Below are 14,367 nucleotides of genomic sequence, written 5' to 3'. Positions count from 1 at the left end.
GGAACTGATTTGTGAACCAATTATTTTTGCAAACTAATCAGAACATGAAGTATTTTTGTATTTTTAATAAGTAGGTGCAAAACAATAAAACTTAATTTGGAAGACTTTTAGAATTGGAAAATTATATCTCCCAAATTTTAAAAATATATAGATACAAGAATTCTTAGAGATTATACACACATTCTATTTTAAGCAACAGAATCATTTAATGATGCAAACATTTTTAGACATACATTTTCAGAATGCTTTGTTCACATTATGAACTTTTTTTAAAAAGTAAATTCTGCCTTTTTAGATCTTTTTTTTTTTTTTTCTTTTAAAATATCCTAGGTATCTAGGGAATTAATACCAACATAATTATGCAACATCAAAAGCCATTGCCTCATGGTTATATAAGATATAAACAAAAGGTTCTTAAGAATTGTAACTAGTAGCAGTACTCATATTTAAAAAAAAACACCTAAATGATACAGAAACTATTAGGCAGAACAACTTTGAGATAATGGTTTATCTTGCTCATTAAACTAATGAAAACGACAAAAAATAGAAATAGTCAGTGTTAGTGGAGTTATGTGAAGATGGCTATACTAACATATTAGCAGAGCTGTGAATTTGTTTAATCATTTTGGAAAATAGTATAGGATTGTGCAAAGATGGTAACCAAAATGTCCATAGCCTTTGATCTAGCAATTCTAGCACTCATACATACCCCAAGGAAATCAAAGAGAAAAAAAGGTCCATTGTACACTAAAATAATTAAATCTAAGGCTGAGTTACATATTTTCAAAAATCAGGAAGGCAGCTGGGTAGCTGAGTGTGTAGGGCCCTGTGCCTGGGGTCAGAAAAATCTGAATCAATTCAACTCAGACATTTAACTGTGATTTTGAACAGATCACTTAATCTCTGGCTCCCTCAGTTTCTTCAACTGTAAAATGGGGATAATAGCTAGTGCCACACAGGTTTGCTATGAGAATCAAATGAGATTTGCAAACTTCTTAGTAGACTGCTTGGCACATAGATAAGATGCTTAGTAAATACTTATTATTCCCCATTCCTTTAATGCAAGTATAGTTATACTAGGTTCTAGTCCTACTACTGCCATTAATTAGTTATGAGACATTGAGTAAGTCCCTTAGACTTGCATTTCCATGTCTGTTAAGAGTGGGGAAATTAGAGGGGATAATGAAGAGAATGAGTATGAAACTAGATGATTTTCACAGTGGAAGGAGCACTGTCTGGACAGATCATCAGTATAAAAAGAATATCCTAAAAACATAAGCTTATAAGATTCTGTGGGCAGATAGGGTAGGAACAGTGTCTAAGAATGCTTTAAGACCTTGTCACTCAGGAATGATAGGAGCAATACCTCCCATTAAATTAGTTGGGACTCATGGCTTTTTTGAAGGTCCTTGCCACATTGGCCATATTTTTCCTTTTAGGGAAAAGTATCTTTGAAAATTAATTGGTTCACACTACACACCTGTCAGATTGGCTAGAATGATAGGTAAAGATAATGTAAAATGTTGGAGGGGATGTCGGAAAATTGGGACACTGATACATTGTTAGTGGAATTGTGAATATATCCAAGCCATTCTGAAGAACAATTTGGAACTATGCTCAAAGAGTTATCAAACTGTGCATACCCTTTGATCCAGCAGTATTTCTACTGGGCTTATATCCCAAAGAGATCTTAAAGAAGAGAAAGAGACCTGTATGTGCAAGAATGTTTATGGCAGGCCTCTTGGTAGTGGCCAGAAACTGGAAACTGAGTGGATGCCAACGATTGGAGAATGGCTGAATAAATTGTGGTATGTGAATATTTTGGAATATTGTTGTTCTGTAAGAAATGACCAACAAGATGATTTCAGAAAGGCTTGGAGAGACTTACATGAACTGATGCTGAGTGAAATGAGCAGGACCAAGAGATCATTATATACTTCAACAACAATACTATATGACGATCAATTCTGATGGACAAGGCCCTCTCCAACGATGAGATGAACCAAATCAGGTCCAATAGAGCGGTAATGAACTGAACCAGCTACATCCAGCTTAAGAACTCTGGGTGTTGAGTATGAACTCATAGAATTCCCAATCCCTATATTTTTGTCTGCCTACATTTTTGATTTCCTTCACAGGCTAATTGTACACTGTTTCAAAGTCTGATTCTTTTTGTTCAGCAAAATAACTGTTTGGACATGTATACATATATTGTATTTAACTTATACTTTCACATATTTAACATTTATTGGTCAACCTGCCATCTGGGGGAAGGGGTGGGAGGAAAGAGAAGGAAGGTTTTTCAGTTGTCAATGCTGGAAAATTACGTATGCATAAAATTTTTGTAAAAATTTATTTAATTTAAAAAAAAAGAAAAAGAAAATTAATTGGTTCAGAAGAATAAGTCACCAAATCACTGTATAGTTTCCTTCCTGGTTACCTATACTAGAGATTCCTAGGTTGTATGTGATTCTTAGCAGAGAGGTCACCATGACAAATGTTAAGGGACAGTTGTTGGAGATATTTTTAACTGGATGAATGTTGTATCCTTAACAAATAAATTCGCTCTGCTATTGTAAAATATTAGATGTTTTGGGGGCATCTCATTTTATTCCAAGCCTGAAAAATAGTTTGTCCTGATTCAGGCCTCAGAGAGGAGGGGAGGAAGAGGGAAGGGAGAAGGAGAAAAAAAAAAAAAATTATTCATATTCATGGTGCTATTTTTTCATTTTACACATTAACATTATACTAGATTTTGCTCTACCTGTTCTCACAACCCTCCTTGATTTTATTCTGTTAACAACCCTCTCTGGTTGACTTGGAAAGAAATTGGAAAATATTTTGGATCACAGGGTATCGTCAAAATTTGCTTTTGCCTGATACTTCTAAAAACAACCAGGGGTGTTTTGGTACTGGCTCACAGCAGGTCTCCAAAGCCGATTGTTAAATTTTATGTTCTTAAAATATAGAAGGATTAAAACCAAAGGCATTAAATGCTAAATACTCACAACTTCTAATTATTTTACTACATTTTGCTATTTATTGTTTTGAGATTTGGTGTCTCAATAATAGTGGAAATACTATCTAATGATGTAGTAATGTGCTTTTTGTCTCCAAGTATTCAGATAGTTTGAAATTGGCCATAATAAGAATATTTAGCCATTATATTACAAATGGCATAGGAAATTGTGGAAATATTCAAATATTTGAAAACATTCAACAAGAAGTCCCTCCTTTGGAATCATGCCTGGTTTCCAGTGGTAGTAGGGAATTCTTTGCTGAATCAGATAGTAATCAAGTATTTATATTCTGATTTTTATAAGACTGTTGTTGGTAATAGAATTATAAAAATAATATATATGCTAACATGTTTAAGATAAAAATTGGGGGGGGAGAATTTTTAGCTTAAAATTTATAATTTCTAAAATTATACAAAGACATCATTGACAAATTTTGTTAACCTCTCAAGGTGGTATCATGAATTTTACTAATATCATAATTGTTTTTCAGATTTCATTCTCTAAAATGCCAGAACATCTGAGCTTTTACTTTTATATGAAGAACATGAAAACAAGAAATTATGGTGGAGCATCAAAGTCAACAGAACCAGATTTTGAATCTGTTCAGTCATTGAAGAAAAAATCTTGTTCTTCCAAATAGTTGAAATGTAAAGAAAATATTTATGTTTTCAGAAAAGTACAAAGGCTTGAAATGCAAGAAAGTAAATTAAAATGTAAGACCTATTTGAAATTCAGCATTTAGGAATGACAGCAGAAAAGCTGTCCATGTATTCAAGGAATGGATTGTATATTTAGTGATTTCAAAAGGCAATCATAAAAATACCAACCTCTGTGGGACAGAAGTTAGTCCCCTTACTAAAAGAGTTTTCAATACTATTTGCAATGTATTAAAATGTTATAGAACTTTAATATTGAGGGAGCAATCAGGAAGATGCAATCAAATCCTACCTCTTATACTTAAACTAGTTGTGTGACCTCAAGTAAAATAGGATAACAAAAATAGGATAACAAAATATATATAGGATATATATATATAATATAAAAATAGGATAACAAAAATAGGATAACATCTAAGTCCAAGGGTTGTTGTGAAGATCAGATAAATGCTATTGTTACTATTAATAGAATAAGAAATTAAGACAGAAATTGTTAGGGGAGAAAAATACAAAAAATATATAATTGACAAATAAAATTTTTTTAAAAATACTGAAAAGATTTATTTTCAGTCTGGTTCAGTCACCTACTGCATGGGTGATATTTATTGCTGTAAAGAATTTGTATTTTCATTACACATTTTGTTTTCTTATTTACTAAATGATTGTGGCTTAATAATACATATTTGAAAGTAAACTTCATTGCATTTTGTTCTGTAATGCTGAAAAATAAATTTGTTCAAAATTTTCCTATAAAATAAGTTCATTTAAAAATATTTGTGGGGGGCAGCTAAGGTGGTGCAATGGATAAAGCACCAGCCCTGAATTCAGGAGGACCAGAGTTCAAATCTGGTCTCAGACACTTAATAATTCCTAGCTGTGTGACCCTAGGCAAGTCACTTAACCCCAGCCTCAGAAAAAGGGAAAAAAAGATAATTAAAAAATATTTCTGGATAACATTCATTCTGTTTATCACCAATCTAATGAAATAAAATTTATAGTTCAAAAAAATTAAAATTATAAAAATTGGAGCAGTGTTATTGGACCAAGATGATTAGCATGTAGTTTACTACTGCTTCATGGTGAACACATACTACCTTTTGTTCAGATTTCCCTCTTATTCTACTTTGGCAAATCGATTACCTAACATTAATTTCTTGTAAAATCTTGCTTTAATTGACATTTTTTATTATTTTTCAGCCTCATTGTATTTAATATTGAGAAAGTACAAAAATTAATTTGTACCAAAAGAACTTTGAAAAATGTAAAAATTGGTGCTGGAAAACTTAAGTGAGATAAGTCATTTTAATTTTATAGACAAATATAATGCTTTTCTTAGGAATGTAACTTAAATAATTCAACAGATAAGCAGACAAATTCAAATATGATTGCAGACCCTTTCAAATTGTGACCCTTTGCAATTCACTTAACCACTGTCTCAGTTAACTGTAAAATGGAGACGATTGGAAGCATCTATCTACTTCCTGAGTTATTAATAGGAACAAATTAGATGATATTGTAAAGTGCATAGCATGATTCCTAGCACTGTAGACTCTTTAAAAATGGTTGTTCTTTCCCCTTAACCTCAGCAAGAACATCTGAATAATAAGTGAGTGAGATGTTAGGCCTACCTTTTAGCTAGTGAGTTAAAGAATGAGAGTCAAATGGTAAGTCAATAAAGTTCTAGAATGTATTGTTAAATGGGTGGTTAGCAAACATCTATAATAGGAGTAAAATAATAGGAAATTGATCACAAGAAGCCTGCATAACTGCATCAAGAAATAACAGCTCATGACTAACAAGGGACTAACTTAGTCTAAAAATGAAAAGATTAAATTCCCAAAGCAGTGGTTTCAAATAATTTCAGGATTACTTTGTAAGTGTGTATCACCCATAGAGGAACAATTCTTACAGTACCGCTTGTTCTTTTTGAAATCAGAGTCTAAGTATTAATGAAATTTGTTGAGGTTATTCAATTTGCAGAATTTAAGGTAAGAAATTCTGTTTTGTCTCAGTCTGAATTTTTTTGTTGGATAAGCTTGACAGTACTATGATTGGGTAGTTTCAGAATTTAATGCTTATTAACAAGCAGTAGTATAGAGTTACGATCTTGGGAGGACGTCTCTAGTGAAGTTCCACATTAATCTGTCCATAATTTTGTGCTGTTTACATTTTTTTTTTCCCTATTAAATTTCATCTTAAAGAATCTGGCTCAATATTCCCAACCTATCAAGATCTTTTAATTCCTGTCTCTGTCATTGTGTTACCTATCTCAGTTTTGTATTAAGTATGCCATCTAAACATTTATCCAGATCATTAACAAAAATGTTAAAGTCTTAATGCTTTCACAATTCAAAAGTACAATATAGGAGAATCCTGGTTTCATGGAAATTCATCTGAAAAAGATCTAATGATTGCAGTAGATTTCAAGCTTAACATAAATTAGATCAAAACTAAGAGTTAGTGAGCTAGTTCACAGACATATAAGGAAAGGCAGTGTCCAGAACAAAGGAAGATATACTCTCTCCTGATCAGACCAGTGCTGGTATATTCTGCTCTGAAACTAGATTTTAGGAAGGACATTTTTTTAAAAACAATTTTTTGGGATTTTTTTTTTTTTTTTTTTGAGGCAGTTGAAGTTGTGTTAAAATAACAGCTTGTATGTGCTAGGTTAAGTGTCCGAGGCCAATTTTGAACTCGGTTCCTCCTGAGTCCAGGATGAATGCTCTATCAATTGTGCCATCTAGCTGCCCCTGGAAGATTATTTTTAAGCTGAGAAACATCTAGAAGAGTGGCCAGCATGATTAGGGATTCTCAAGGTCAGACTATTTGAAGCCTTGGTTGAACAAGTAAGGGATGTAACTTGAATAAGAGAAAACTTAGTTGGAAAACAGGCCATAAGACCTTTCTGCAGGTATTTAAAGAGATGTCATATAGAAATGGTTCAGTAAACATTAAGTGCCTACCATGCTAGGCATTATGATAAGATGTTAGGAAGACAAAAAATAGAAAAGTTAGTCACTATGCTCAAGCAGGTTACAATCTAATGGGTAGATTATATGGAAACATACAGATCTCTACAGAATTAAGAGGGAAGAAAGGGAAGAGGTTGGGAAAGGGTTTTTTAATAAGTATGAAAAAGGTTTTAGTGGATCCACAAAGTGGATTGTAAAACAGTATATCAGTAATAGTTTTAAACATGGAATGATTTTTTTTTCTTATGAAACAAATTGTATATATTGATAACTACAAAATTGTTTAATTTCTTTCTTCTCACAATATTTCAAGATCCTTTCAATATTTGTCTTGGAGGATTTTCCTCTGTTCTGTATACCTTAAGTTGGCCAAAAAAAAGGTATACAGAGTGTAATGAGTTTTGGAATCTGTGAAAGCAGATTCAGAGGATCAACATTTACGATTATTTTACAATAGAGAAAACGGAGTCTTATTTGCAGAACATGTCATTAGATCTAAGGATAAATGTTGGAAGAATATGGTGTAAGAAGAAAAAAAAAGGCAACTAGGTTATGAAGGGCTTAGGATGTCAAGTATTTCCTTTTTGATCATGGAAGCAATAGTGTCTCACTGCACTTTATTCATGAGATGGCATTATCAGAAGTACTTAAGGAAAATAACTTTAATGGCTGAGTGGAGAGAATGAATTAGAATGGGGAGAAATTGGGAGGCAGGCAGACCCACCAGTAGCTTGCTGGTGCTGGCTACTGCAGTAATCTAGGTGTAAGATGATGAGGTCTTGCCTATGATTAATGGCAATTACAGAAAAGAGAAAAGGACTTATTTGAGAAAAGTTGTAAAGGCCTAAGCAACAAGTTGGATATTGGAGGCAGTGGGGAGAGGGGGGGAGGTGAGTCTGGAATAGCTACTAGGTTGAGAAGCTAAAACATTAATAGGGAAGGGTTTGTGGAAAGATAAGTACAGGTTTGGACATGTTGAATTTAAGATGTCTATTGGAAATGGAATTTGAGGTCTTTGGAATTGGAAATAAAGCAACTAAGAACAATGTATGTGAAGGATTAAGATATATAAAGACATATAATCTGTGGATGGCTTGGATAGACATTATAGCATTACTTCTATAGGACTAGTGCCAAACTGGCATCCATTGAAGGGGACAGACAGGATCCAGAGATGACAATCCTCAAGTCTCTGAGAAAGTATATGGAATTACATGTCTGCCACATCCATTTCTAGGAGAATTCTAAGGATAGAACTACCTTCCTCTCTCCCACCCCTCCACAATTTTCCACTAACACACACAAAAAAGTGGAAAAGTGGGGTTATCCAGCACATAATTGGTGCTTAATATTTATTAATATTTTGTAATGAATTACTAATTTGCATCAATTAGATGGTAGTATATTGTGGAATCCATGTATGCTATAATCCCACTGTTTAGCTGTGGTGCAATGTTCCAGTGCTTGTCTGTTGTATATTCCTCCAAGATTTGTAACATTTGCCTCATTTGTGTTTTTTTATTTCTTTAGTATGGAATACAAAAAGGGAAATTTTGCAGATATTTTGTTGTAAATTATAGAATCCCTAATGGATCCTTGGATAAATAACCTTAAGTATGCAAAGAATGTGGGAAAATGTGTATGTCAATGATGAATCCCAAAATATTAAATCAGATTCAATATACTGAAAGGAAGTGTTAAATCATTTGGTGAGTCAGAATTATTAAATGATATACAAAGATATGTAAAATGGGCATGAAAAAGGAAATTAATGAGTAATACAGTAAATACAGAAATTAAGGTAAAATTTACTGTATTAAATTTCTTCGAAATTAATATCAATGACTGTTTTAAATGCATGATTTGTAGAAAAGTCCTGGCAAATACTTTTAAAAATCTTTTGTTTAAATATGTCATTAGAATATAAAAATATTCTGAACAATATCTGAAAACACATAGTATTGACTCATTTATTTTTCAATAAGCAAGACAGAAAAGTGATTGACAATGATGGAATGGTATTAATAAATCATGACTCAAATTACTGGCTTTCTAATTCTAGTATCAGACAAATTCTATCTGGCATTTGAAACTCTCCACAACAAAACCCCTTCTACTTTTCCAATATTCTTTTTTTACATTACACTTCTTAGTAATTTATATATACACCAGTCATATTGTCCTAATTATTCTCAAATAGGACATTACATCTAGCTGTTACCTTCCAATTACTTTGTCAATGTTTATACATAATCCACCTCAAACCCCTCCACTTAAACACACTTTTATTCCCTTATGTGTCATCTCCCATATTAGAAAAATAAGAATCTTGAGGGAAGGAACAAAAGTTCTTCTTTAAGGACTTAATACTTGTGGTTGATTTATTCATGCCTTTCAATTGATTATTCCCATGTCTGCTTTCCTTACTTTTCTTTTGGAACAGCAGTTTCCTTCGAAACTGATCTCAAGCTGCTTACATTAATTTTACATGATCCCTCATTGGTCTCCTTCCTTATTTCCTTCCGTATTCTCCTCAAAACTACCTTGGATTCATCTAATTATATTTGTGTAAATGTCTCTAGGTAAATTATAAATTCTTACAGGTCAGGATATGTGTTCCTTTTTTCCTTGTATCACCTTGCTTTAGCGCAATGACTGAAAAATAGTAGACAGCAAAGATTCATAAATGGGGAATGCGCAGCTTGTCAAAGGAGTACAATTATATTATTTAAAATATTCCAAAAGTATTAGTGAAAAAACACTTGTGAACTAGAGGTTGGGAAAAGGAAAGGAGAGCAGTAACTGTACTATTATGATTATTAATTATTAGGATTATAAGGATTAGGATCATTATTTGTCATTTTTACAGACCCTAAATTCTAAGTGTAATTGCCAAGTATCTTGGGTACAAATGACAAATGGAGTTCCTATTGTTTGTTTAACCTCAAAGAAGAGATAAAAGAATATAATCTCATTGAGGATACAGGTCAATTCAGAAATATTTAATACTATTTTAGAATTAGATAACCATTGCTAAATAGTGTTAACCATTTTAGTCTTGGTGGTCAAGTAGCTCCAAGTATACTTTACATGTAGCTAAAGAAATCAGATACCTTTATTTGTTTTTAAAAGATCATCCTTGCTTTGTTGCAGCATTTAAGTAAGGAAAATGAAACTATATCCATAATATAACTATGGGTAAAGTTTCCGTCTAACCAACTGCAAAACAATTTTTATTTTTACTTAGCAATAAAAAGTCAATTGCTTTCTGACACCAAATACTAATTTTCTTACATTGGCTGCTACGTTTTCCAAGCAAATCTACAAAAATTTCATTTTTTTTCTTTTGAATAGGAATCTGAAATGTGTATACTATGTATACATAAGCAAATAGGTTACATATAATTAATAGAAAACTTGCCACCTTAATCATTATGACACTTATTAGGAAACTGAGCTAGTTTATTTTAAATATTTTTGATGTGGACTACAAAAAAAAACAAACAAGTCGGGCATTATTTAAGTGACAAGTGTTAAGGTGGCCTGCTAGAACAGATTCAACAATCAAATAGTACAATTTATAACCGGATTCAAGACATCTAAGATACATTTATGCAGGAAGTTGAGTAAATGATTCCAAAAACTAGTTTACAGTTAAATGAATGAGCTGGGCCTTTCTTTTGGCACCATTTATATGTTAGAGAGAAATTTAAAAGGAAATTGACTTTTAACCCTCAAAACAAAAGACGAGTTTTAAGAATTAAAATATTTTATCATGGGAACTAAAAAAAGCAATTTGTACTGATGGAATTTATGCCTTCTGTTGTAGATAGAAATTTTCCCGCTGTAGTTATCCTTCCTCATGATGTTTTGTCAGTCATTGAAGACATTTCCACAAAAAATGTTTAGCTGTTTAGAACACAAAGTTTGTGAAAACATAAGTCTCTCTGAAAAATGGGAATGAGACAATAGAAGAAATAATTCTAACAAAAATTCCTTAGCTTTCAGGATTAATAGGCAAATCTGATTTTTTTTTTGGGGGGGGAGGAAATAGCACTTTTTCCTATGAATTTTGTATACTCTAGAATTTTTTCTAAAGCCTTAAATTTGCTATGACAACTAATATTCTTATTTTTTCTTAATACAACTTCTGCTTTTTTACAAAATGACATCAACAGTTAAACCATAGCCTTACTCTTCTGAGTTAATTATGCATTAATTATGTTTTTATAAATTTCTTGTAAAAGTTTTCTTGTAATAGTCTGGAATTTAATATATAATAATAATGCTTGTGTATCATTTACTGTGTGCCAGGCACTGTGCTAAGTGCAGCGTATTCTCAAGTAATCCTCAGAGCAACCCTAGGAAGCAGGTATTGTCCTCATTTTAAGATGAGGAAACTTAGGGAAAGAGAGGCTAAGTGACTTTGGCTTCTAAGGTAAGATTTTAACTTGGCCTAGGCTTACAGTGCTATATACTTTTCCAACTAGATAGCTAAAACATAAAGCCATTTATCTAGTTCAGTTGACTTTCATGAAAGAAACATACCAAATAGAAAGAATCTGCCTGTGCTATTCCAGATTCCTCTTTGGTCCTTATTAGCAGGTACCTCAGTCACCTGAGTATCCTCTGACCCCTTTCTAAAACATTATCAATACTCCTAGAAAGGGTGCATCATTCTGTTTTTCCCTATAACTCACCAAATCAAAATTTCTTTTCTCTCAAAGATTTGTTCCAATAATTCAATTTCCTTGCTAACATTAGGTGGATATGTAGATGAATTGTTACCTCAACTGTTAGCTCTTAATTTTGCTCGACAAGACAATGGATCCACGATCTCCAGCCAATTTACTTTTTTATGTATGATTGTTGACTATACCTAACAATAAGTGTTAACCCAATGCATTTTGAATGTTCCTCTACATCTCATTTCATGGCTCCCAAGTACATCCATTTGTCCCTTTTCCTTCATGCCCTCTACACAACTCATCCACCACCTTTTTCTAATGTCTTAAGAGCCATTTTCATATATTGATTTAATTGTTCATAACATTTTAAAAGCATATTTACCCTCATCATGTATCCTTACCTTTTTGGTGACCTGTGACATTGATTCCTACTATCCTAGCAATGCGGTATCACCAGATATTTCATAAGTAAAATTGGGGTTCCTGAACACAATTGAACACTTTCATTAATTTAACTCTTCTTGACTCACTATCTATATGTATTATTTATCCTAGTTAATTATATAATGGTAACCATTTCCCTTCTTAAATGATCAAAAGAATCACACTATTGCCTAATGTTATCCATAATTATCAAAAACAGATTTCCCCTCCCCCAAAGGTCATTTAATTAAAATTGAACTGAAAGTCTATTCTGTATTACCTAGTCTTTTACTGCTTTTCTGTAGGCAAGATATAGTCTATTAATTACTATGGAACTTTTAGTCGGGTACAATCTTGTTGGAATTAAATTTTAATTTTGTTGGATGGGAGAAGAGGTAATCTAGCTCTCACTTTTTTGTTATGGATCTTTGGTACCCTAGTGAAAGCTATAGATCCCTTCTCAGAATGATTTCAAATGCATAAAATTCCTAAAATTACAAAGAAAACATATTATATTGAAATAAAAAAATATATTTTTTCCCTAATCTAAATACATAGACACTCTTGATGGGCACATGAATTCCAAGTTAAGAATCACTGACCCAGCCATATAACATAGCCAGACAATAAATACTCATTTACTTGATTTTCTTGTCTGTAAAATTAGGTCAAAATCATTTGAGTGACCTTCATACACCTAGATCTTTCTTCTATTTGGACCAAGTATTAGACATCTTTTGGCAAGTGTGACCTTTGTATGGTGCACACAAATACCACTTGGGAATTATTAGCTGGAACTATATGGCTGTGGTCCCAGTAGAAGTGGTAACAAATCATACGCCTAACAAACTGCCAAGGAAAAGAATTTAGAAAGCAAAAATTAAAAATCCAGGGACAGAACTTTGAGAAACACCACCATGAAGGACTCAAAAAAAAAAAAAAAAAAGACAAACCAATGTGTAGTATTTAGTATATCTAACCATCCCCTAATTTTGCTTGTAAAAAACTTGAACAGGACTTCACACTGTTTGGCATCTAATTACCAGAGTTTTCTTTATGCACTTTACTACCCACTCAAATTCAGGTTTGTTTTCTGCAGTTTCATTAGGATAGCTTCAAATTGCATAGGCACTACCTACTAATAAAACTATCTAATTTTCAACATTTTAGTATGTTTTCTTCTGTATTCATTTTTTCTTTCAAAAAGAATAAGTTATTGATTCACTTTCCTGTAATATTAAGTAGAAACATGAATTGTCATCAAAAGTATATAGGTTTATTTTCTTTGTAAAAATGTATCTTGAGACTTTGCTATTATACCAATATTAAATTAGAATTAGAATTTTCTATTTTAAAATTTTTATACTGGGATTTTGTGGTAAGATCTAAAATGTTTCAGCCCTTAGCAGTAAAAAATTATTTAAATGCCTGAACCTAATACATCCATCTTTTTGAATTTTCTGATTTTCTTTATATCTACCAACATACTGATTATTTATTTAATAAGTATAGACAGACATCTTGTCACTTCCAGACAATAAGACAATGAAATATCTCAATCTTCAATTCCATTAACTATTTAATTAAAGCATACTTTCTATCTCTATTTCAAAGAAAATATTGTTTTAATTTTTCTATGGAAACTTATTAAATTCATATTTCTTGTTAGGGTTAAGAGTTAAAAGATAAAATCAAAATTCAGGCACAACCATTTTCAAGTCTCAGACTAAAGAAAGTCCTCCTTTGAGGACTAAACCATCTGTTTGGTCCTTTCAGAGTCAAGAAGAGGATGGAAGCAAAAGAACTCCTTGATTATTGATGCTTTCCCTCAAAGAAAGGACAAAAACCTATGGAAACACCCTAGTGCAAGGTTGTTTTTTTTTCTTTTTTCTTTCTCCAGATAGCCAAGGCAAAAATCACTAAGCTCTATTACCTAATTTTTACTTTAGTACTTTATAAAATATAGTTAATATTTTCTTTCTTCCTTGGGGTTAAAGTTGCCTAATAAAATTTTATTTATAGATTTCAATGTTAGAGCAGTTTTATTGGGACTGATTTTGGAATCCGAACCTCTGTTACTTCAGATATACACACAAAAATCATTTAACTCCTCTGCGTCTGTTTCCTCATAAAAAATTGGGAGGAACCAAATGGATTTGTAAGGTTTCCCTCCTTGTTCTAATTCTAAAGCCAGGTTTCACTTTCATGATATCAGATTATCTCAAAGGAAACACAGCATCAGGAAATGATTTGCCAAATCTTTAATCTTTAGATCTCTTTAGGAATAAAGTAGAATAAAATTTTATTAGTAGACAGTCTTAATATAACATATATAAAGTATATTTCTGAGTGTGTGATTTTGTGTATGCACAATTAAAGTGCTTCACAAATTTTTTTAAAGTGTTAAAATAAAAGTTTGCTAATACTATTTCCATTTTCAAACTTATAAATTAAAATTCAATTCTTTAAAAATTTCTAAATTTTTTGGGGAATAGCAAGACTTTTTAAATTTTTATGTACTTTATAATATTTTGCTATAAATTATATTGTGGTCATTTAAGATAAATTTTAAGTGTCCTGTATTTTTAAAATATGCATTTAATTTTAG

Source organism: Sminthopsis crassicaudata, chromosome 2 (assembly GCF_048593235.1).
Source record: "Sminthopsis crassicaudata isolate SCR6 chromosome 2, ASM4859323v1, whole genome shotgun sequence".
Taxonomy (NCBI): Eukaryota; Metazoa; Chordata; class Mammalia; order Dasyuromorphia; family Dasyuridae; genus Sminthopsis; species Sminthopsis crassicaudata.
This window is presented reverse-complemented; position numbering follows the sequence as displayed.